Source organism: Microtus pennsylvanicus, chromosome 1 (genome assembly GCF_037038515.1).
Source record: "Microtus pennsylvanicus isolate mMicPen1 chromosome 1, mMicPen1.hap1, whole genome shotgun sequence".
Classification (NCBI taxonomy): Eukaryota; Metazoa; Chordata; class Mammalia; order Rodentia; family Cricetidae; genus Microtus; species Microtus pennsylvanicus.
The window spans coordinates 154,177,011-154,201,760 of NC_134579.1; the positions used below are offsets into that span (position 1 = coordinate 154,177,011).

General features: G+C 36.6%; 1 pseudogene; it reads left to right on the plus strand.

Annotated features, from left to right (window-relative positions):
* Nucleotides 1–916: 916 nt before the first annotated feature.
* On the plus strand, nt 917–16,506 carry LOC142842466 (vomeronasal type-2 receptor 116-like; annotated as a pseudogene).
* The last annotated feature ends 8,244 nt before the right edge of the window (nt 16,507–24,750 follow it).

Sequence of the window (24,750 nt, forward strand, 5' to 3'; positions counted from 1 at the left end):
GAAAAAAAATTATCAAATGACTAATTAATCTACGAAAACAGATGCTCATGGAGGGAGATATGAGGGAGATTATGTTATAGAAAAAATATTTGCCTCATCTTCTATTTATTATTTATTGTTTTGAGGAAATATAAAAGATATTAGGGAGTGTTTGAAATGTAGAACACAGAATATGTAGTGATCTTGTTGAATATCCAAAAACATTTTATAATGCTAAAAATGTAACTGATTCTATGGGTATTTGGATGATTGTAGAACAGCAGGATTCAGAAAAATTTAGAATTGGAGCTCAGTATTTGTTCTCAAGACAATGGAAGCACAGTATTTGGTTAGATATCCTGTTACTGTCAGTCCTGTAGTATAAGCCCACTGTGCGAGCTGTGTGAAACTGAATTTCTCTAACCATGGAACTGTTGTTCCCTGACAGGGATTTTGTGAAAAAATTCCCAGTGTGCAACTACGAATTTTGACTTTTTGTGTCCTTCCTGTCTCAATGTGGATCATCTAACAAAAGCCACTGACATCATTTCTAAAGGCATTAACATAAAAATATTGTTCTGGCAGTCATGGCCCCAAATTTCTCTCAAAATGACATTACCCATGGAGCCGTAATTTCCACAAAATTAAATGATGCCATGAAACTACCTGAATTCTCCTCGTATATTTCCGAGCTAAATTTTGATCGCATGCATATCAGGTGCACTGCCATAGGGGATGAAATTGTCCAAGATTCCCCAGAGGTGAGGAATCAACTGGGAAATAAAGGAATCATGAATACACAAATAGCCTCTGCTTTGGCTGCAGAAATAAAAGCAGATGGGAAAATATGGAAACCAATATAACGTCCTCATCTGAATATCCTAACAGAATATCTAACTTCACAAGACACACTTCCCAAGCTTCAAAAAAGACAAAGATGTTTGCTTTGATTTTTCTCTTGTTTTTCCTGAACATTCCACTTCTAGTATCCAGGTTCACCCAACCCAGGTGTTTTTGGAGAATATATGAGAATAAAGACACAGATGAAGATTTGTTGACAGGTTGTATCTTCTTCCTTATAACAGAGCAGCGGCCTGTGGAGAAAGATCATTTCAATCACATTCTGAATATACAGTGAGTTTCTTTGAATTGTCTATGTAAATGTCACGATAAGTATTCCATAGGGGTCAGAAATATTTGTACATCCACAGGCCTTTATTTCCACAGAAGAGTGTTCACTGTCTCTTAAAAAAAGAATTTTTTGTTGTATAAATGATATGTTTGCATTCTTTGAAATATGAGATGTCACTAATAGTGGTGTCTGCTTCCTTTCTTTGCACTTACCTAAGTGGCAGCTGCAGCATGTGATACTTTTCAACACTTGAGAAAGGTATCTACTAGCTCTTTGTGATTATTTAAGAAGCACGCGTCTCTTCTCTATAGATCTAAACTGGTTACTCACTGTCAACACTATTTAATTTATGTCTTATTTTTCTCTCAATAATTTTACTAATTATAGCTTTGTCTTTTACCAATTTGTGCACTATGCACTTTTGATTCTGTGCCTTGTTGGTTGTTCTTTTCAAATATAGCACTTTGATCACTATGCCACCCCCCAGAGCTCAAATCATCGACAATTCCTCATGTTTAGTGTGCAAGAGTTAATGTTTCACTTCCATAAGTTCTTATCTCAAGTTCCTGTTGAGTATTAACAAAACTTTTGATGGCATTTTCCGTAAGGTAATAACAAATATTTTAAGATTGTTTTTTATTTCAACATGTGGAGGTAAATATTTATATTTATTCATAAAGATACCACAATGGTAAGAAATCAAAATAGAAAATAGATTGTTTTTAAGTCTGAATGTATCATTCAGTAAGAAAGCAAATTGTTGTGTATTGTTTATATGATCGATATTATGTAAGAAGACATAAGAGTTATTATTTATTATTAGTAGTAGTAGTTGATATTATTTAAGGGTAAACATGAACACAAAATGTTATTGTTGACTATTTATATTATAAAAATTCATAAATATTTTCCATACATTGCGCACTTTATATTATTGTGCTTTATAAGCTTGTGATACTGGCACAAACGAATCTCACTGCAATTTCCAGATATACATAGTTCTCAATTGCATGCTAGGGTTGTGAGTTTATAGCTGGAAATGTAGACAAAAGATGCTCTGTATAAGAAAACTTAAGTTGTGCAGATATACCAGGTACAATTCCATTGAACATACCTATGTAAGCATTAAATACTTGGACAATATTGTGGTTTAGACCCTTAATCTCTACATTTATAAAATGGAGTAGGTGTATCATTATGCATTCAAGGTCAGTGGCAAATAAAAACCAATTTTACTGAAAATTGTGAAATCCATTCCCTTTTATTTTCTATATGAGTGTTTCTCATGTCCATACACACAAATCAATTAATTTACCAAATGTAGTCTGATAGGTAAATTATTACAAATTAAATATTTAAAGAACATTTTGTACCTTTAATTGATAAACCTGAAAGATAAAAATACAACTTAGTGATGGTAGACATGAGGGAATATATAAACTATATTGTCCACTAAATATGAAGGAATTATTAGGACAGGAATCAAACATTACCCCCAAGAGACTACTGTGCACTTACCAGTAATCCCTTGAATACCTCCTCCAGTTAAGTTGGTTTCATAAAACTTACTTGAATCTTGGCTAATGTATTATGTCTACTTTTAATATTGCTCAATTATTTCAAACTGAAAACATGACAAGGTTTTCTGTACCACCAAAGCCTGTACCTTTTATTTATCCATTGTGCAAGCACTAAAAAAACAGAAATATATGGCCTTTTCTGTGAAATTTTAAAATGGCTCAACTTATTTATGAGAGATTTACCTTCATGAACTTTTAAATATTTTTAACTTTTCAGCAACTTATGTCGTTGCAAACTCACAACACAGGACATTTGCTTCATTATTGAGGGAGGTTGGAAATATTGTCCAGTGTGGGATAATCCATTCCTTTTACTACAAATAATCCTATGTAGATCTCTGTCCATAATAAACACTCTTGCCTTTTATAGAACATAACCTGAAAAAAAAGTATTTTTGTGCCTTTGTGTTTGTGTGCCCACTCAGAGTTGGAAGGAAAGTAGATGAGACTATGTCTGCCCCTCGGCACTCTCTGCATAGGCAGGATCATGTTTACTAGGCTTGCACTGGTGGGAAAGCAATTTTGACTATTATATATGATTACCTATTAATCTGTATTTCTTAATTATACATTACATTTTTGAATAAGCTATACAAACGGAATGCCTTAATCAAGATCAGAAATACATATACATACAACACTGTAGCAGGAGATGACTTATTAAATAAAACCCCATTCTATTTCAGTTATTATCTTCCCTAGTGGGCCTAAGTAAATGCCATAGATTACAATCAACTGATGGACATTCATCAATGTGTAAGATTGTAAAGCATGTGCTAGGGTGACTAATACTTGTGACACACCTAGCTGTGAAGAGTTTTCACAAAGACATACAGTTACTCTCTTACATGATCTGATGTGATTCCATTATCCTCAAACTGCATCAATATTGGAAGCAAGAGAGCTATCCATTGTAAACATCATATGTGTTCCGATTTCTCCATACTTCATTTACGTACATGTAAAATCACTGCCCTTTAATCTCAAATTTCAGTTCTTCTTCTAGTTTTTCTAAAAAAGTAATTATGAACTGTGAATTATATGCTTGCATTCTTTGAAAAGTGCGATTGACACTTCCCTTGTCACTTCCTTGATTGACAGCCCTGGTGTGTGATGGTTAGCAACACATTAGAGAGGGAATAGGGCAATTACATACTAGCACATCTTTGCCATTATTTTAAAAACAAAGGTATTGTCTCTCTGTGTCTAAATTGTATATTTTTTGACACTTATTTCCCATGTATCTCTTAAATTTCCTTTCAGAAATTTTGCTAATTGTAATGATTTATTTTATCAACACGGGAACTATACACATTTTAATTTTTCATATTGTTAATAGTTGTTATCAAGCACAGAAATTTAGTCCACTGAAACACTATAACTGCTCAAGGGATTTATGTTTCTTAATGTTTGGGAGAAAGGAATTGGTGTTTGGGCTTCACAAGATCTAGTCTCAAATTCTTCTTGTGTGTTACTAAAATTTTCAATGACACTTTTTCTGTGTGGTAATTAAAATATTCAAAAATTATTTTTATTTTAATTACATATGTGTAAATGCATAAAGAAATCATAGTGGTACAATATCTGAGTAGGAAATACTTTCATTGACTCTGAGTGAATCATTTAGAATGAAGAAGTATGATTAATGTTTATTGGTCAGATTTATGAATTGATTAGGAAGAGACAGAAGTTACTGCTCTTTCCCCAAAAAATAAACACATATAGGTATTATTCACTCCCAGCTTGCTTATTACCCACTTTTATTACAGAAAGCCTAATAAGCATTTTCCTCATATTTTATACTTTATCATCTTCTATTTTACAAAGATGTTAAACTGACATATACAAATTAATGTAGAATATTATTGTTATGTTAGTGTAAATGGAAATGTAGTCAAAGCAGTTTTCTAGTATAAAAAACAATTGGTCAGAAGTCTCCAGTTGGAATATATGACATTCTGTGTAAACAAAAATTAGGTGAAAGTACTAAGAAGGTAGAACATGGCCTTAATCTCTGCAATAAGAACCTGGAGCTGGTGTATCTTTGTACTTTTGAGGCCAGTCTAATCTGAGGCAAATTGTTATTCAAAACCTTGGAATCCATTCTCTATTAATTACCCACATTAACATTAATACTGTCTATATACATTGGTGAACACATACATACAGCTTTACAAAATACATCTTTGGTATTTAAATTCATTTAAATATAAATCTTAAAAAGAGATTTTACACCTCCATTAGATAAATCAGATAAAATAATAACACAAAGATCAAGGGCATATGTTAACTATAATGCCCACTCATTATAAAGAATTGAAAGCAAAACAACTGAATGTTGCCCATACTATTGTACACTCAACAGGCATTATTTGAGAGTTTTATCAAATTCAGTTAATTTCATAAGAAAATATGATAAACTCATAGGCTCACACGTCTCTTGAATTTTTCACATTGATTGATGATTTAAAAATGAATACATGAATATGTTTATTGTTTGGTTAAAGCCTCTGCCATTGTCTTTATCTTTAGAGAAATTGAAAACACACTCTTTGAAAGGTGCTGATGTATCACTTTATTTATGGAAGATACATTCTGATGAACTTTTAAAGCTTTTTACAAGCTTCCAGCTACTTATGTTATTCTAATCTAACAGCATAAGTCATTTGTATCAGTATTGGCAGTGGTTGAGAATATGGTACAGCTCCTAATAATCCATCTGTTGACTACTCAGGATCATCTGTAGATCTCTGTCCATATTAATCACCATACCCTTTTACAGAACAACAACTAAAAACTTCCAGTTTTTACTGGCCTTAGCTTTTTCAATGGATGAAGTCAACAGGAACCCTGATCTTCTACCAAATTCATCATTTGTATTTGAATGTTTAGAGCATGGTTGTGACAGTGGGACAAATATGTATAGTCACTTTGACTTTTCTGAAGAAGTTCGTGATATGCCCCCTAATTATATGTGTCATGAACAGACAATGTGTCTAGCGGTGCTTACAGGACCAAATTTGGATACATCTGTGATCATTGGGAACATCATCAACCTCTTCAAACCTCAACTGGTGAGATATTTGATTGTAACTTTGCAAGAAATACTAATTCTACTCTTATAATCCTAGTTGCTAATAAGATTCTGAGGAGGATACAATCATCAAATTTGCATTAAACGGTGTAGTTCATTGTTTCATTCATTAGTAATGGGGCCTCATTTCCCTTTTTGAAATTGAGATGAGAGAAGAAGTAACAGATAAGGAGTTTTTAAGGAACTCTTGACCTAAAGTGTATTTACAAGCTCTTATGTACGTGTGCTACCTCATGATGCTCCCTGTGTTGTAGGTCCTTCAGCTTACCTATGGACCTTTTCATCCCATCCTAAGCAATCATGAACAATTTCCGTCTGTGTATCAGTTGGCTGCCAAGGACACATCTTTAGCCCTGGCCCTGGTCTCTCTTATGCTTCACTTCAACTGGAACTGGATTGGACTGGCCATCTCAGACAATGATCAGGGTACTCAATTTCTCACACAATTAAGAGGAGAGATGGAAAAAGTTACAGTCTGTTTTGCCTTTGTGAGTGTGATCCCAGTCAAGATGCATTTATTCTTGACAAGACTTGAAGTGTATTAAACCAAATAGTGACATCATCCAAAAATGTGGTTATCATTTATGGTGACCCAGAGAGTTCTCTAGCTGTGGGCTTTAGAAGATGGCAGTCTCTAGGTTTACAGAGAATATGGGTCACCACCTCACAGTGGGATGGCACTGCAACTAAGCATGACTTCCCACTTGATTCATTCAATGGGAAAATAACTTTTGCACACCACCATGCTGAGGTTTCTCATTTTAAAACATTTGTCCAGACATTGAACCCTCTCAAATACACAGACGAATTCCTGGCCAGGTTGGAGTGGATGAACTTGAACTGCAAAGTCTCAGCTTCTATGTGTAAGACCCTGAAGAATTGCTTATCCAATGCCTCATTGCAATGGCTAAAGGAACAGACTTTTGGCATGGCCTTTAGTGATGAGAGTTATGACATATACAATGCGGTGTATGCTGTGGCCCATGCTTTCCATGAAATGCTTCTTCAGCATGTACATAATCAACCCATGGATAATGGAAAAGGACATTATGTTCACTGCTTGAAGGTAGTGTTTCCTCTTTAATATCAAATTTGATGTCATCAATGTCAATATCTTTAAATGCCTGTCAAATGTCCCAATTTACTAAATTAGGGAATATTTCATAATATAGAAAGATTTCTGGAAATTTTTTCTTCATAATGATGTACATCTGATGCTGCTATAAATCTTAATGCAAAAGACATGGTGTAGAAGTTACAATTTGTAAAGGAAGTACACTGATTTTGTTACAGAATACCTGACAATCACCACAGCTATTCTCAAACTGTAAGACCAAGTCCTTCCTCCTTAATCCTCTTCTTTATGAGAAGATGAATCCTTGCATATTTATTTTCAAATATGTGATAATCAGCTTATGAGATGATTTTCACTAGTGTTCTAAACTGAATCTGCTCACACTGTAGGAACTTGGGACCTCATTTCTCATCCTGAGTGAACGTAATTACACAGTAAACAGTGTCATTCTTCGGTTAAGACATAAATTTGTGTACATAAGTATGAATGCCTGGTTCTCCTTGTATATGGTTTTACGGTTTTGTGTTTCTAGGTACCTGTGTTAGTGGATATATAAATATATATATATATATATATATATATATATATATATATATATATATTTTATCTATCTGTTTGAGGAACTGAAAGTAAATTTCTCTTGCATCAATGTCTTTCTGTATGGGAGTTTGCTTCTTTGAATAACTTTTAGTGTATTTTTTCAGTGCATGTGTTTATATGTGTTGGGTTCACTTTGTATATTGCTTGAACATATGTATATCTTTGTTTTTGTTTGTCTGTCTGTCTGTTTCTCTTAATCTATCTTTGTATATGAGCATAAATCCATCAATATCAATAGCTCTCTGTGTAGGTGTTTTTGTCTGTGAGTGTCTCCCTGTGTGTATTTGTAATTTAATTTGTGCATGTATTTGTGGCCCTCTTTATATGTTTCACAGCCTTCTGTATTTGTGTGTCTGTTTTGGTGCATATGTCTCACTGTGCGTATCATTGTTTTCATGTGTGAGTGTTGGTATTTGTGCGTATGTCTGTATGAAATGTATGTTGATGCATTATGTATGTCTATATGGAAGTGATTCTCTGACTGTATGTCTCTGTCTCTTTCTCATGGTGTGTGTGTGTTTTCATATTGGTGTTTTGTATCTGCATATATGTCTGTGTTTCTGTTTGGTACTTTTTTCTGATAGAACTTCAATTCTAGGAACATTATGATAACTTTATTTGTCCACATGTTTTACTATTATATCTCCCCTGGACATCTTCACTAATACTGCTTTTAAGATGAAATAAAATGCATTTTATGAATTCAAGGAAGGGCATACACATTTTAGCATGGTTTGTTTCTTTCAGCTGCACTCCTTTCTGAGGAAAACACGCTTCACTAATCCAGTTGGAGACAGAGTGATTATGAACCAGAAAGGAAATCATCAAGAAGAGTATGGCATTTTTCGTATTTGGAATTTCCCATATGGTCTTGGACTTAAGGTGAAAATAGGCGAGTTTAGCTCATATTTTCCATATGGTCAACAGCTGCATATATATGAAGACATGATAGAGCATGCAACAGGAAGTAGACAGGTGGGTCTGACTTAACTGAGTTCCTTCGCATTACACAACAGTAACACAGAAAATGGGATTAATTTGGCTGTCTTATAACCAAGAAAAATAATTAGTCACATTACAAAGCATTTACTGTCCTCCTATTGTATGTTTCTACATCCATTTTTGATGTGACATTTTATCAATACTTTAAGAATTGCAGATATGCATACAATGAATTTTTATCATTCCAGAATATCTTTATTTTTTAATATAAAATGGATAATGAATGTTACTACTGTTCTATATTTTTGATTTTTATTGAGCTCTACCTTTTTTTTCTGGTCCCCTCCCTGCTCTTCCTCTCCCATTCAATCCTCTCCCAAAAAGTACCCACGCTTTCAAATTACTCAAGATATATTGTCTCTACTTCCTGTGTAGATTAGATCTAGATATGTCTCTCCTACCATCCTCATTGTTGTTTAAGTTCCCTGGGATTGTCGTTTGTAAGCTGGTTTTCTTAGCTTCTTCTTTAAAAACCACTTCTGAGGCAGTACATATGATAACTGTCTTTCTGTGTCTGAGTTACCTCACTCAAAATGATGTTTTTAAGCTCCATCAACTTTCCTGAAAATTTTAAGATGTTGTTATCTTTTTGTGCTGTGTAGTACTCCAGTGTGTAATGTACCACTTTTTTTTAAACCATTCTTTGGTAAGGGGCATTTAGGCTGTTTCCAGGTTCTGGTATGACAAACAATGCTGCTATGGACAGAGTTGGTGATATGTCCTTGTGGCACAATTGAGCATCATTGGATAAATACCCCAAAGTGGTATTACTGGGTTTTAGGGAAGGTTTTGTTTTCTACTTTTCTGAGAAATTATCATACTGGTGTCCAAATGGGTTGTACCATCTTGCATACCCACCAGCAATTCAAAAGTGCTCCTTTTACTCCACACCTTTCCAGCATAAGTAGTCATCAGTGTTTTGAATATTTTCCATTCTTTTTTTATTAAAATTTTTAATTAAAAATTTCTGCCTCCTCACCACCTGCCTTTTCCCTCCTCCTCCCCCTATTCCCCACGTCCCACTCCTCGCTCCCCTCCCTCTCAAGTCCAAAGAGAAGTCTCTTGCTCATGATCCCTTTGGGCAGTCAAAGTTCCTCTCACCTCCATCCAGGTCTAGGAAAGTGAGCATCCAAATCGGCTAGGTTCCCACAAAGCCAATGCATGCAGTAGGGTCAAAACTCAGTGCCATTGTCCTTGGCTTCTCAGCAGCCCTCATTGTCTGCCATATTCAGTGAGTCTGGTTTTATCCCATGCGTTTGTAGTCCCAGTCCAGCTGGTCTTGGTGATCTCCTAATAGATCAGCCCCACCATCTCAGTGTGTTGGTGCCCCCTTTGCAGGATTGACTCCCTTGCTCATGATCTCCCTCCTTCTGTTCCTCATTTGGACCTTGGGAGCTCAGTCCATTGCTCAAATATGAGTCTCTGTCTCTATCTCCATCCATCGCCAGATGAAGGTTCTATGGTGATATGCAATACGTTAGTATGGCTATAGGATTGGGCCATTTCAGGCTCTCTCTCCTCAGCTGCCCAACAGTTACCATCTTACACCTGTCGGAATGGCTAAAATCAAAAACACCAATGATAGCCTTTTCTGGAGAGGATGTGGAGTAAGGGGTACCCTCATCCATTGCTGGTGGGAATGCAAACTTCTGCAACCACTATGGAAAGCAGTGTGGCAGTTTCTCAGGAAATTTGGGATCAACCTACCCCAGGACCCAGCAATACCACTCTTGGGAATCGATATGCCCTATCATACTACAAAAGTATTTGTTCAACTATGTTCATAGCAGCATTATTTGTAATAACCAGAACCTGGAAACAACCTAGATGCCCTTCCATGGAAGAATGGTTGAAGAAAGTGTGGAATATATACACATTAGTGTACTACTCTGCGAAAAAAAATGACTTCTTGAATTTTGCATGCAAATAGATGGAAATAGAAAACATTACCCTGAGTAAGATAACACAGACCCAAAAGGATGAACATTGGATGTACTCACTCATAATTGGTTTTTATCCATATATATATATGACAGTGAGCCTATAATTCACGATCCCAGAGAGGGTAAATAAGAAGGTGAACCCAAAGAAAAACATATAGTTATCCCACTAAATATTGGAAGTAGTCAAGATTGTTGGGAAAAAATTTGGGAACTGGGGGTGGGGTGGGATGGGGGAAAGGGGAAATGGGGAGAGAAAAGTGAGAAGGGGAGTATAGGGAGACCTTGGGGGAATGGGATGGTTGTGATAAGGGAAGGTTGGATATGGGAGCAGAGAAGTATATATCTTAATTAAGGGAGCCATTTTAGGTTTGGCAAGAGCCTTGACTCTAGAGGGGTTCCCAGGGGATCTTTGCCATTCTTACAGTTGTAAGATGGACTCTCATTATAAATCAAGCCACACCAAACTTTATAAAAGAGAAAGTGGAAAGTACATTTGAACGCATTGGCACTGGAGACCATGTCCTAAATATAACCCAAGCAGCACAGACACTGAGAGAAAAAATTAATAAATTGGACCTCCTGAAACTTTATAACTTCTGTAAAGCAAAGGACTCTGTCAATAAGATAAAACAGCCTACAGAATGGAAACAAAACTTCACTAATCCCACATCAGAGAGAGATCTGGTCTCCAAAATATAAAAAAAAAAAAACTCAAGAAATTAGTCATCAAGAGAACAAATAATTCAAACCAAACTTTTACTCAGGATCCTCAAATATGGGGAGGATTTGTAAACCATTTATATCTCAGGAAACACCGTTCTTTCCAGCTCAATTTTTATCAGTTATGCCCCTCCTCACTCTGCCTATTTAGCTGTATTTTTCTTTATAATATGTCAGGCTTTGCAGTGCAGTTTTTAGAGTTCATGTATGTTATCTGACATTTTATGAGACATCCCCCCTATTTCAGATATCTGTTCACCTTTGCTTTCTGTGACGTTGCTGTGATTAAATATTGACCAAAATTTTGTAAAGGGGAAGGTTTGATTGAGATCATGAATTACAGCAAAGAAATGACAAGGTAGGCAGGCATATGGAGACTGCATCTAAATCACATAATCTGAAGGAACATAGCTTACTGATTTTCTCTGAATTCTCACACAGCCCTGACTAGGGACATCACTGCCCACAGTCGGCAGGGTAGTCCTATACCAACTACCCATTAATAAAAGGCTTAAATAATTTGACAGCATGCTAATTCAATGGAGAGAAATATTTTAGGTAAGGTTCCCTCTAACTTATTAATGTACTCTGTGTCACTGTGATAAAAAATTAAGTAGGAAAACCACTTTGTAAGCTCTATAGTGTTTGTTCATATCAAAAAAACAATTCTTCCTCCTAAATATCTAGGTATGGGAAGCTACTAAAATTTACATCAGTTTGTTTCCATACATTTGTATGCCTGGAATTATAAAATGTATTAAGCTTAATCTCTTGGTGTATATAAAACTAGCTAATTGGTATAGCAACTATTTATAGAAGTAAGTAAAACTCCCGACACCAGTATGTATCTGATTTTTCCCAGATGCCGCCCTCTGTGTGCAGTGCTGATTGTGGTCCTGGATTCAGAAAGTTCCGGCAAGAGGGAATGGCAGCCTGCTGTTTTGATTGTGGCTCCTGCCCACAAAATGAAGTTTCTAATGAGACCAGTGAGTGTTTGCTAATGAGATAAATCCTTCACTTCACATAGATCATCTTCTCTCAGTCATACTGAGTTGATCAAATGGACCAAAAGACAATTAAAGAAATAAAATATATTACTTTCCTAAGTTACGTTTCATAGGTCTATGATTATTAACAATTCATTTTAAAAAGCTCGTTATAGCATCAATTGCATTTTAATAAATAAAAACTATCTGAAGATCTAAGAGTAAAACAGTCCCACCCGTCAGCCTTACACACCACATTATGGTAACATACACCTTTAATCGCCGTAGCCACAATGGCATGTGCACATTCAATCCCAGTCACTATCCTAGCTGATATAGAAATCAGGGGGTACACCTTAAATCCCAATGCTATATGCCTTTAGTCTAAGCCCTAGAGAGGGAGATGGAAAGCTCTCAGACATGGTCTGTTAGTTTTTCGTATTTCACATTTGTTTTATTTTGTATATTGTATACAAATTTTGTATATTTATACAAATTTTGTATATTGATACAAATTTGTGATTAATTTTGTTAAAATATACTGTACATGAATTTTGAATCTTGTTCATGGTATTGTACCTATACAGCTCATTTAACAATATAATGCTAAATTCTGGAAAATTAGTATCATCAGCTGTTTAGGAAAATAGAGCAGAGCAATCTACTCCAGAGAAGATAATGGATATTGAAAAAACTCCATATGGAGTTTACTTTCTTTGTGGCAAAAGTAAGTCATTGATGGAAAGTAAATTAGCTATAAGCCTTTGGACTAACCAAAATAAGCTACAGACTAAATATTTTTCTCAATATGTCAATGCAAATGGACTCCATATTTTGGATATATTTCTTCCATGTATATATTATATACAGTCATTGTTCTTATTGTATATAGTTTTTATATTAATTATAGCCTTCTTTTTATTATTTTTTGACAAAAAAGGGAAATGTAGAGGCATTTCAATGGTACTTTAATAAATAAAGACTGTTTGATTATCTGAGGGTAAAACAGTTTTACTTCCCAGCATAATTGAAGAGATTATGGTAAACAAAAAAACCACCTTTAATCCCAGTAGACACCCTGGTTAATATAGAAATCTGGTGTTGCTTGTTTTTATCCCAGTGTTGCATGCCTTTAATTCGAAACCTAGAGGGAAATATAAAATGGGGTGGGGAGACAGCTCTCAGACACAGTCTCTTTCTCAGATTCCAAGAGGCAAGATTGCCATTTCAGACTGAAGTGAAGGTAAGAGCCAGTGACTGGGTGCTTTTCTTTGCAATCTTCAGGTTGAAACCCAAGTTCTGACCCAAAGTTTTTACTAATTGTGCTTCATACCATGACATACATCTTTGACTCCTTGAAAGTCTGTATTTGCTGGACTTTCCTCAAAGAAACAGTTTTGACAGTCATACAACATTGTGACTGAATTCTACCCAAGTGTGGAGTGTTCTATAGATGTCTGTTAAATCCATTTGGTTAATTACATCTGTTAGTTTTCTTATTTCTCTGTTAAGTTTCTATCTGGTTGTCCTGTGCACTGGTAAGAGAGGAGTGTTGAAATCTCCTATATTAGTGTGTGGGGTTTGATGTGTGAATTGAGTTCTAGAAATGTTTCTTGTACATATGTGGGCCCTTTTATATTAGGGACATAGATATTCAGAATTGAGACTTTATCTTGATGAATTTTTCCCGTTATGAGTATAAAGTGTCCTCCTCCATCTCTTCTTTCTGATTTTAGTTTGAAATGAATTTTGTTAGATATTAGAATAGCCACACGCACTTGTTTCCTAGATCTGTTTGATTGAAAAATCTTTTCCATACCCTTACTCTGAGGTAGTGTCTCTCTTTGAGGTTGAGGTGTGTTTCTTGTAAACACTAGAATGATGGTACCTGTTTTCATTTCCATTCTCTTAACCTGTGCTTTTTTATAGATGAATTGAATCCATTGCTATTAAACGATGTTAATGACCAATGGTTGTGAACTCTGGTTATTTTTTTGGTGGTAGTGTTTGTGTGTTTCCCCTCTTTGAGTTGTGTTGGTGGAGGGTTGTCAGATGTCTGTGCTATTGTGGGTGTTTTTGACTTCTTTTTGTTAAGGTTTTCCTTCTACTACCTTTTGTAATGTTGGGTTTGTAGATACGTATTGTTTAAATCAGTTTTTTTTGTCATGGAATATCTTTTTTTCTCCATCGATGGTGAAAGAAAGCTTTGCTGAGTATAGTAGTCTGGGCTTGCATCGATGGTCTGTTAGGGTCTGCAGCACATCTATTCTAGATCATCTGCCTTACATGGTTTTCTTTGAGAAGTCAGGTGTAATTCTGGTAGGTTTACCTATTTATGTTACTTGACTTCTTCCTTTGCAGCTCTTAATATTCTTTCTTTATTCAGTATGTTTTGTGTTTTGATTATTATATGGCAAGGGGAATTTTCTTGATCCAATCTATTTGGTGAACTCTAAGCTTCTTGTACCTTCATAGGGAATGCCATTCACAGTGAGATCATTTACTTTCCATTGCCTATGAATCAAAGATATAGAATACCTCAGCTCCCTCTCCAGCACAATGTCTTCATTCCAGCATGTACCAGGATGATAATAATGGACTAAATTCCCAAACTATAGGACATCCAACTAAATGTTATTGAAGTCTAGTGAGCAAAAAAAGTGTTTTATGACTGTCCAAATTAACCTGTTCAATCAAAATTAAATTATTTTTCCTGTTAGGGTATTCTGCTTTTACCTTTATAAACTGCTATTTTCCTACAGGCCACACCTGTCTCCTGTAACCAAAGGCAGTGCTATGTACTCCCTGATCAAAACCCATTTCCTCCTCCCTTGTTGACTTACCCCTATTCATTCTCTATCTCTTTTCTTTGATTCTTTTTCCCTAGCCATTGTCGTCTTGGACACATCAAGCTCCTTTTGGTTGAGAACTTGATCTTAGTATGTTATGTGTAGGCTCCAAGGGTCCCTACAGATTCTGTTTCCTGTTTCTTCTATGTCAGTGTGTTTTGGCTGGTGAATTCATACCAGAAAATGTATCACATAACTTGTCCTACAGAAGACATGATCTCCATCTGTTTCAGGGAAACGATTCATAAAACACAAAGACATCAAAAATCTCTCTAACTAAGGGCTCTGAGATATTAAATACACTCTGTTTAATACAGTGATTAATCATTTTAACCTCTGTAAACTCCCTAGTTTCAGTCAATTCATCATAGCATTCAGAAAGGACTGAAAATATCTGTGTATTCTGATAATATAGAATGGTATCACCAACACAAAGTTAAATAGACAACATATTCTTTTATTTCATTTTACATATTTATAACGAATATTATGAAATGAAAGTATTGCTATGCAGCTGTGTCTCTCAGCAACAGCATCAACAAAGGACTCAGATATCATAATGTTTATTCAAACACTGAATTGAAATATTCTCTCAATAAATGACATTAGTTGTAGTAATCATGCTTTTCTCTCTCCAGAAGATGTGGATAATTGTGTGAAGTGTCAAGAGGACCAGTATGCCAACAGAGAACAGAACCAATGTGTTCCAAAAGCTGTGGTCTTTCTGAACTACAAAGACACCTTAGGGATGGTTCTGACCTTAATGTCCTTGTTCTTCTCTGCATTCACAACTGTGGTTCTTGGGATATTTGTGAAGCATCGTGACACTCCCATTGTCAAGGCCAACAACCAGAATCTCAGCTACATCTTGCTAATTTCACTCATCTTCTGTTTCCTGTGTCCCTTGCTTTTCATTGGGCATCCCAACTCAGCTACCTGTGTTCTGCAACAAATCACATTTGGAGTTGTATTTACTCTGGCTGTTTCAACTGTGTTGGCCAAAACAGTGACTGTGGTACTTGCTTTCAAAGTCACAACCCCTGGAACAAGGATGACGTATTTTCTGGTTTCTGGTGTTCCCAAATACATCATTGCCATCTGTATGCTCATCCAAATTATTCTCTGTACAATATGGTTGCGATTTTCTCCTCCTTTTATTGAGAAAGATGTGCACTCTGAGCATGACCAAATCATCACTGTGTGCAACAAGGGCTCAGTTACCGCATTCTACTGTGTCCTGGGATACCATGGCTCCCTTGCATTCGTAAGCTTCATTGTTGCTTTCTTGGCCAGGAATCTCCCTGACACATTCAATGAAGCCAAGTTGTTGACCTTCAGTATGCTATTGTTTTGCAGTGTCTGGATAACCTTCCTCCCTGTCTACCACAGCACCAAGGGCAAGATAATGGTGGTTGTGGAGGTCTTGTCTATCTTGGCTTCCAGTGCAGGGCTACTGGGATGCATTTTCATCCCCAAGTGTTACATAATTTTGTTAAGACCAGAGAGAAATTCTCTTCAAAAGTTAAGGGAGAAAACATCTTCCTGAACACACATTTCATAAATTGTAATTGACAATTACAGTATTGGTTCAGAACCACCTAATACAATACAATGCAAACTGTATGAATGGCTAATGATTCTCTTCATTTCTTCTAATCATGAGGCACAGCAGTGTCATGTACACTACTTTTCTGTACAATTTCATCTATAATGATCCACACAGCCAATTATTTTATAAGATTCAATTTATTACAATTACTCTACAAGAGATTTATTCCTTTATTCCTCAATTCCCCGGCAACATCAAAATTAATGCTAAGTAATTGTACTGATAAAGGAGTGAATGTGGAACTTTGAATGCAAATGAAAACAGAGAAATCTTTTAGTAGAGTTAAATATTGCTATCACATGGAAAAACTAATATCCTCATTTTTGGAGCAAGAAAAGTGAATACCATTGCATCCTAGGAGTTAGAGGAGTAGAATTTAGGAGAGAGAGAAATGTATGATAAATAGATATAATGGATATTGAGGAAGATGGAATGTTTCTCCACATTTAAATTCATGTGTGCTTTTTCTGAGGAAATGAGTTCGCTATCGATTCTGCACGACTTGCAGTCCTTATAACAATAGCTCTAATAAACGGGTTGCACTCTTCTGAATTCCAAAACATGTACATTCAGATATGCATATAATAACACACTCAAAAACCAAACATACTCCTTATTGAAGTTAAAATAATTTTTAGAATTGAATTTATATATCACTGAAATGGAACACTGGCTTCTTTTATTCCCTTCATTAACAATATTTTTCCCACATAATAGTCCCTGCCTTCTCCTGCCTATATTCCTTTAGCCTTCCATACTCCTTCCCATAACCCCTTTATGTTATTTCATCCACTGCTTCTATCTCTCATTGCAAAATAATTTTCTACAGGAAAGTAAAAAATTAATACTAAGATTAAGAAAAGCTAACGCATTAAGTTAGGTAAAAATGAAGAAACATGAGGAAATATCTAAAGAGAATCAATGAGAATCAGTCCCATGCATTTGCACACTCATGAATCCCATAAAATTTATCCTGAAACATATAATAAATATTCAAAGTATCAGTATGTATTGGCATAAATGAATGCAGAATATTGTAATAATATATACAGCTTTAATGGGAAATAGACTTACAGAACCACAGGTTCTCACAGAGAACAGGAAAACAGAAGGGGTGTCGGGTTCATGCTCACCAGATTTATATGTAAATATTAGCCCGAGGCGAGCACGCCCCCTAATGGGCTGGGCTCATCCCTACATCTCCCCCTTTTGTCTAAATAATACAGAACTAAACAAAATACAACTACATACAATAGTAACAAATGTAGGGATAAGTGCCGCAACTAAGGGGCTAGCTAGTTCAAGACTCGGGCCCCAGTGCAATTTTTTCTCTATCTTCTTTTTGCAAAGGTATAGTGAAAAAACAATCCTTTAAATCAATAACTATGAGAGGCCATCCTTTTGGTAATAAAGAGCGCAAAGGAATTCCAGATTGCAGAGGGCCCATAGGTTGAATAACATTGTTGATGGCCCTGAGATCTGTCACTATTCTCCATTTACCTTATTGTTTCTTAACCACAAATACAGGAGAATTCCAAGGGCTGGTAGATTCTTCTATATGTCCAGCATCTAATTGTTCTTGTACCAGCTGCTCTAAAGCCTGTAACTGTTCCTTAGCAAAAGGCCATTGCTTTGTCCATATTGGTTTCTCAGTCAACCATTTTAGAGGCAAGGCTGTTGGTATCTCTGAAGGGACATCAATTGCTTGTTCTTGTACAGCCCGAATGGCCGGTTTTCTCCATCTGTAATATCTTTTAGTATTATTCTCAGAAATATATGCTCTAGAAGTAGCAGGAATGTTAATTTGAGTATTCCATTGTTCTAATACATCATGACCCCAAAAATTCACTGCAATATTGGTTAGATATGGCTTTAATTTTCCTATTTGTCCCTCTAGCCCTATGCATTCAACCCATCTTGTGCTCTGCCTTACTCGAGATAGGTTTCCAAATCCCAGGAGATGAACATTTACATTCTGAAGAGGCCAATATGGATGCCAAGATTCTGGGGTAATGATACTTACATCAGCACCTGTGTCCAGCAGGCCAGTAATAAAAATGCCATTTACACACACTCTCAGCTTAGGTCTTTGATCATTTATAGAAGTTTGCCAAAACACATGGAACTCATCTTTCTGATCATTATTGCTTGTAACAGTAGGCATGGGGCTTCCTAATTGTCCTGACGAGGGACGTTCTCTGCAGTAACTGGAAATGACTGAACCATGTTTGCCAAGGGGGTCTGTGAGCCCCCCCTCACGTTTCCCGTCTGAATCAGGTTGCCTTGTCTATCTCTTGTAGACCTGCATTCATTCATCTAATGTCTACCTTTCCCACATCTTCTACATAAACCTGAAGGCTGAGTCCTCCTATTTCTGTTATTTCTAGAAGATGCATTATTATTATTTCTGAAAATCTGTTGTCTACAATTCTTTTTCATATGACCCATTTGGTCACAATTAAAACATTTGGTATTCTGGTGTCTCCTTTTACCATTGAATATTGCTTCTTTTACCCATGCTTCAGTGCCATAGTCAAATGTATCAACATTGAGTGTATGCAAGACCCATTCTTCCAAGGTCACTAATCTGAGCTTTAAAGGCACCAGGATCCTTTTGCATTCCACATTTGCATTTTCATAAGCCAAATACTCAATCATTATACATCTTGCTTCTGGATCAGATATCCCTATTTGTACAGCTTTATTTAGTCTTTGTAAAAAGTAACTAAAGGGTTCTCTCTGACCCTGTTTAACTCTGACAAATGATTCCATTCTCTGTCCTGGTTCTTGTACCCTGTCCCAAGCCCTTAAGGCTTCTGTAGTACATGCAGATAATGTGTTTTTATCAAAGTTAGCTTGTTCCTAAGGGTTGGAAAAGAGTCCTTCACCTAGAATTTTATCTAGGGAAATGTCGATTTCCTTCGCTCTTTCCTGCTGTTCTAAAAGTCTAGCCTCTTGCCTGAATAAGCATTTCCATTTCAATTGTGGTCCACCCTCAAGTACCGCAGAAGCTAACTGAAGCCAATCATAGGGTGTGGCTCTGTTTGTCATGGCCCAGGATTTTAGCATCTCTACACTTCCTGGTCATCCTACAGGGGCTATACTGCCCGATACCCCCTCTCTCTTCCTATCCCATCCAGCTTACATCAAGATCCCCCCACCCCCTGTCTCCCTCCCTCCCTCCCTTCTTTGGCGGCACAGCGCCTCCCAGCCCAGCCTGCTTGGGCGCTGGGACCTAACCCAAAGCGGAGGGCAAGGGGAGCACGGTAGCTCCTTTGTCCCCATAGCCTGTCTGCAGCAAGCAGGGTGGGCCCTTTGTGTGCGAGCTAACCAAGCAGCATGGAGTTTCAATCCGGGCACCTAATGAAACATCATTGTGGTGAGTGAGTGCTGCGGCACCCGGGAACAGCCCGCCTAAACTTCCTGGTCATCCTACAGGGGCTATACTGCCCGATACCTCCTCTCTCTTCCTATCCCAACCAGCTTACATCCAGATCCCCCCAAGAGGGGTGCACCCAGCGATGGAGACAGTGGGGCTGATATATTGGAAGCTCACCAAGGCCAGCTGGACTATGACTGAAAAAGCATGGGATAAAACCAGACTCTCTGAACATGGCGAACAATGAGGGCTGATGAGAAGCCAAGGACAATGGCACAGGGTTTTGATCCTACGTCATGTTCTGGCTGTGTGGGAGCCTAGCCAGTTTGGATGTTCACCTTCCTAGACATGGACGGAGGGGGGAGGACCTTGGACTTTCCACAGGGCAGGGGACTCTGACTGCTCTTTGGACTGGAGAGGGAGGGGGAGAGGAATAGAGGGAGGGGGAGAAGGGTGGGAGGAGGGGGAGGGAAATGGGAGGCTGGGAGGAGGGAGAAATATTTTTTTCCTTTTTCTCAATAAAAAATGGTAATGTTTTTCTCATTTCTCTTTTATCCCCTTTATCATTTGGATATAGAAGGGCTATTAAATATTTGAGTTAATTCTGTATCCTGGCACGTTATGGAAGGTGTTTAACAAGTGTAGGAGTTCTCTCATAGAGATTTTGTGGTCGCCTATGTATAATACCATATCATTTTCAAATAGTGAGAATTTGACTTTTTCCTTTCAATTTGTATTTCTTTAATCTCCTTTTGTTGTCTTATTGTTCCTGCTAGAACTTCGAGTACCATGTTGAATAGCTATAGAGAGAGTGGACAGCCTTATCTTGTTCTTGATTTTAGTAAAATTACTTTGAGTTTCTCTCCATTTGAATTGATTTTGACTCTTGGCTTCCTCTATATTGTTTTCTTATGTTTATATATGTTCCTTTTATCCATGATCTCTCCAAGACCTTTCTCCTTCAGGGATGTTCAATTTTGCTAAATGCATTTTCAGCATCTAATGAGATGACTATTTGGTTTTTATTCATTTATTATGTTTATATTGTAGATTACACTATAGATTCTTTTTCTATGTTGAACCATATCTGCATTTCTTGTGTGAATCCAAATTGATCATGGGGATGTTATTTGAGGGGTCATGGGTTTGGTTCACATGTATTTTATTGATTATTTTTGCATCTATGTTTATTAGTGATTTTTGTCTATGCATCTCTTTCTTGGTTGAGTTTGTGTGGTTTTGGTATCAGAGTAGCTGTAGTCTCAAAAAAAGAGTTTGGCAATGTTTCTAGAGTTTCTATTCTGTGGAACACTTTGAGAAGTATTGGTATTAACTCTTCTTTGAAGTGCTCATAGAATTCTGCACTGAATCATTCTGTACTGGGCTTATTTTTGGTTGGGAGGCTTGTGATGACTGCTTCTATTTCCTTGAAAGTTATAGGTCTATTTACATTATTCACATGGTTTTAATTTAACTTTGGGTTGTGATTCCTATCCAGAAAACAGTCCATTTCTTTTATCCTTTCCAGTGTTATGGAATATAGGTTTTCATAGATTTTCATCATTTTCTCATTGTCTGTTGTTATATCACCATTTTCATTTCTGATTTAGTTCATTTCAGTGTTCTCACTTTGTCTTTTAAGTAGTGTGAATAAACATTTGTCTATCTTGTGGATTTTCTCAAAAAAAAATCAGCTCTTTGTTTCATTGATGCTTTTACTGTTTTCTTTGTTTCATTGTTGATTTCAGCCAAAAATTTGATTATTTCCTGTCATTTACTTCTCCTGGGTCAGTCTGCTGCTTTTTGTTCTAGAGCTAGGTGTGCTAATAAGTCACTAGTATGAGTTTTCTCTACTTTCTATATATAGGCACTTAGAGCTAAGACTTTCCACTTAGCACCACTTTCATAGTGTTCCAAGAGTTTGAATACATTGTGCCTTCATTTTTATAGAATTCTAAAAGGTCTTTAATTTCTTTATTTCTTCTTTGACCCAGGGGTGATTCATTAGAGCACCGTTCAATTTCTAAGAGCTTGTAGGCTTTCATCCATTAAGGTTGTTGTTAAATTCTGACTCTAAACAATGGTTATCTGATAAGAAACAGGGGTTTACTCCATTTTTTGTATCTCATCTGATTGATTTCCATTTGAAATATGTTTTACATGATATTAGGATAGCTACACCTACTTTTTCTTACATTCATTAGAATGGCATTTTTTCCCAGCCTTTTACTTTGAGGTAAAGTTTGGCTTTGAAGTTGAGATCTGTTTATTATATACATCGGAAGTATGGACCTTTCTTTCATTTCTATTCTCTTAGCCCCTTCTTTTTATATTTGAATTGAGTCCATTGATATTAAGAGATAATAATGACCAGTGCTTGCTAATTTCTGATATTTTTTGGTGGAAGTGCTTGTGTTTTTCCCTTCCTTGGTTTTTGCTGGTGTGAGGTTATCTATTGCCTCTATATTTGTGTGTGCTGTTACCTTCTGTAGGTTAGAGTTTTCCTTCTAGTACTTCCTGTAGTGCTGGATTTGTGTAAGGTATTGTTTAAATCTGGTTTTGTCATGGAATATCCTATTTTCTCCATTGATGTTGATTGAAAGATTTGCTGGGTATAGTAGTCTGGGCTTTCATCCATGGTCTCTTAGTGTCTTGTCTGAACTCCATCTGTCCAGGCTTTCAGGTCTGACATTATATGTTACTTTAACTTTTTCTTTTGACGCTATGAACATTCTTTCTTTGTTTTGTATGTTTTGAGTTTTGATTATTACATGGCAAGGCTACTATTTTGTCAAGTCTATTGTTGTTCTGTACATTTCTTCAACCTTCATAGGGATATCCTTCTTTAGGTTGAAAAAGTTTTCTTCTATGATTTTGTTGAATATATTTTCTGTGCCTTTGAGCCAGAGCTCTCAGTCTTTTATCTCTATTAGTCTTATGTTTGGTCTTTTCATGGTGTCCCATATTTCCTGGCTGTTCTGTGGTAAGAATTTATTTGATTTAATGTTGTATTTGACCAGTGATTCTATTTGCTCAATAGTATCTTCAAAACATGAGATTATCTTTTCCATCTCATGTATTTTGTTGGTTATGCTTGCTTCTACTGTTTCTGTTCATTTACCGCTATGTTCCTTCAGATTATGTGATTTAGATGCAGTCTCCATATGCCTGCCTACCTTGTCATTTCTTTGCTGTAATTCATGATCCTAATCAAACATTCTCCTCTATAAGATTTTGGTCAATATTAAATCACAGCAAAGTCACAGAAAGCAAAGGTGAACAGATATCTGAAATAGGGGGAATGTCTCATAAAATGTCAGATAACACACATGAACTCTAAAAACTGCACTGCAAAGCCTGACACAAAGAAAAATAAAGCTAAATAGGCAGAGTGAGGAGGGGCATAACTGATATCAATTGAGCTGGAAAGAACGGTATTTCCTGAGATATAAATGGTTTACAAATCCTCCCCATATTTGAGAAACCTCAGTAAAAGTTTGATTTGAATTATTTGTACTCTTGATGACTAATTTCTTGAGTTTTTTTTTTTTTTTTTATATTTTGGAGACCAGATCACTGACTGATGGGGGGTTAGTGAAGTTTTTTTTTTCCATTCTGTAGGCTGTTTTATCTTATTGACAGAGTCCTTTGCTTTACAGAAGTTATACAGTTTCAGGAGGTCCCATTTATTAATTGTTTCTCTCAGTGTCTGTGCTGCTTGGGTTATATTTAGGACATGGTCTCCAGTGCCAATGCGTTCAAATGTACTTTCCACTTTCTCTTCTATAAAGTTCGGTGTGGCTGGCTTTATGATGAGAGTCCATCTTACAACTGTAAGAATGGCAAAGATCCCCTGGGAACCCCTCTAGAGTCAAGGCTCTTGAGAACGCTAAAATGGCTCCCTTAATTAAGATACATACGTCCCTGCTCCCATATCCAACCTTCCATTATCCCAAACATCCCATTCCTCCAAGTTCTCCCTATCCTCCCCTTCTCATGTTTCTCTTCCCATATCCCCATTCCCCCATCCCACCCCACCCCCAGTTCCCAAATTTTTGCCCACAATTTGACTACTTCCAATATTTAGTGGGATAACTATATGTTTTTCTTTGGGTTCACCTTCTTATTTAGCATCTCTAGGATCACAAATTATAGGCTCACTGTCCCACCTTTATGACTAAAAACCAATTATGAGTGAGTACATCCAATGTTCATCTTTTAGGGTCTGAGTTACCTCACTCAGGATAACGTTTTCTATTTGCATCCATTTTCATGCAAAATTCAAGAAGTCATTCTTTTTTACCACTGAGTGGTACTCTAATGTGTATATATTCCACACTTTCTTCATCCACTCTTCCTTGGAAAGGCAACTAGGTTGTTTCCAGGTTCTGGATATTACAAATAATGCTGCTATGAACATAGTTGAACCAATACTTTTGTAGTATGATAGGGCATCTCTTGGGTATATTCCATATATTCCCAAGAGTTTTATTGCTGGGCCCTGGGGTAGACTGATACCAAATTTCCTGAGAAACTGCCACACTGCTTTCCATAGTGGTTGCAGAAGTTTGCATTCCCACCAGCAATGGATGAGTGTGCCCCTTACTCCACATCCTCTCCAGAAAAGGCTATCATTGGTGTTTTTGATTTTAGCCATGCTGACAGGTGTAAGAATGTATCTCTTGGGCAGCTGAGGAGAGAGAGCCTGAAATGGCCCAATCCTATAGCCATACTAACGAATATCCTGCATATCACCATAGAATCTTCATCTGGCGATGGATGGAGATAGAGACAGAGACCCA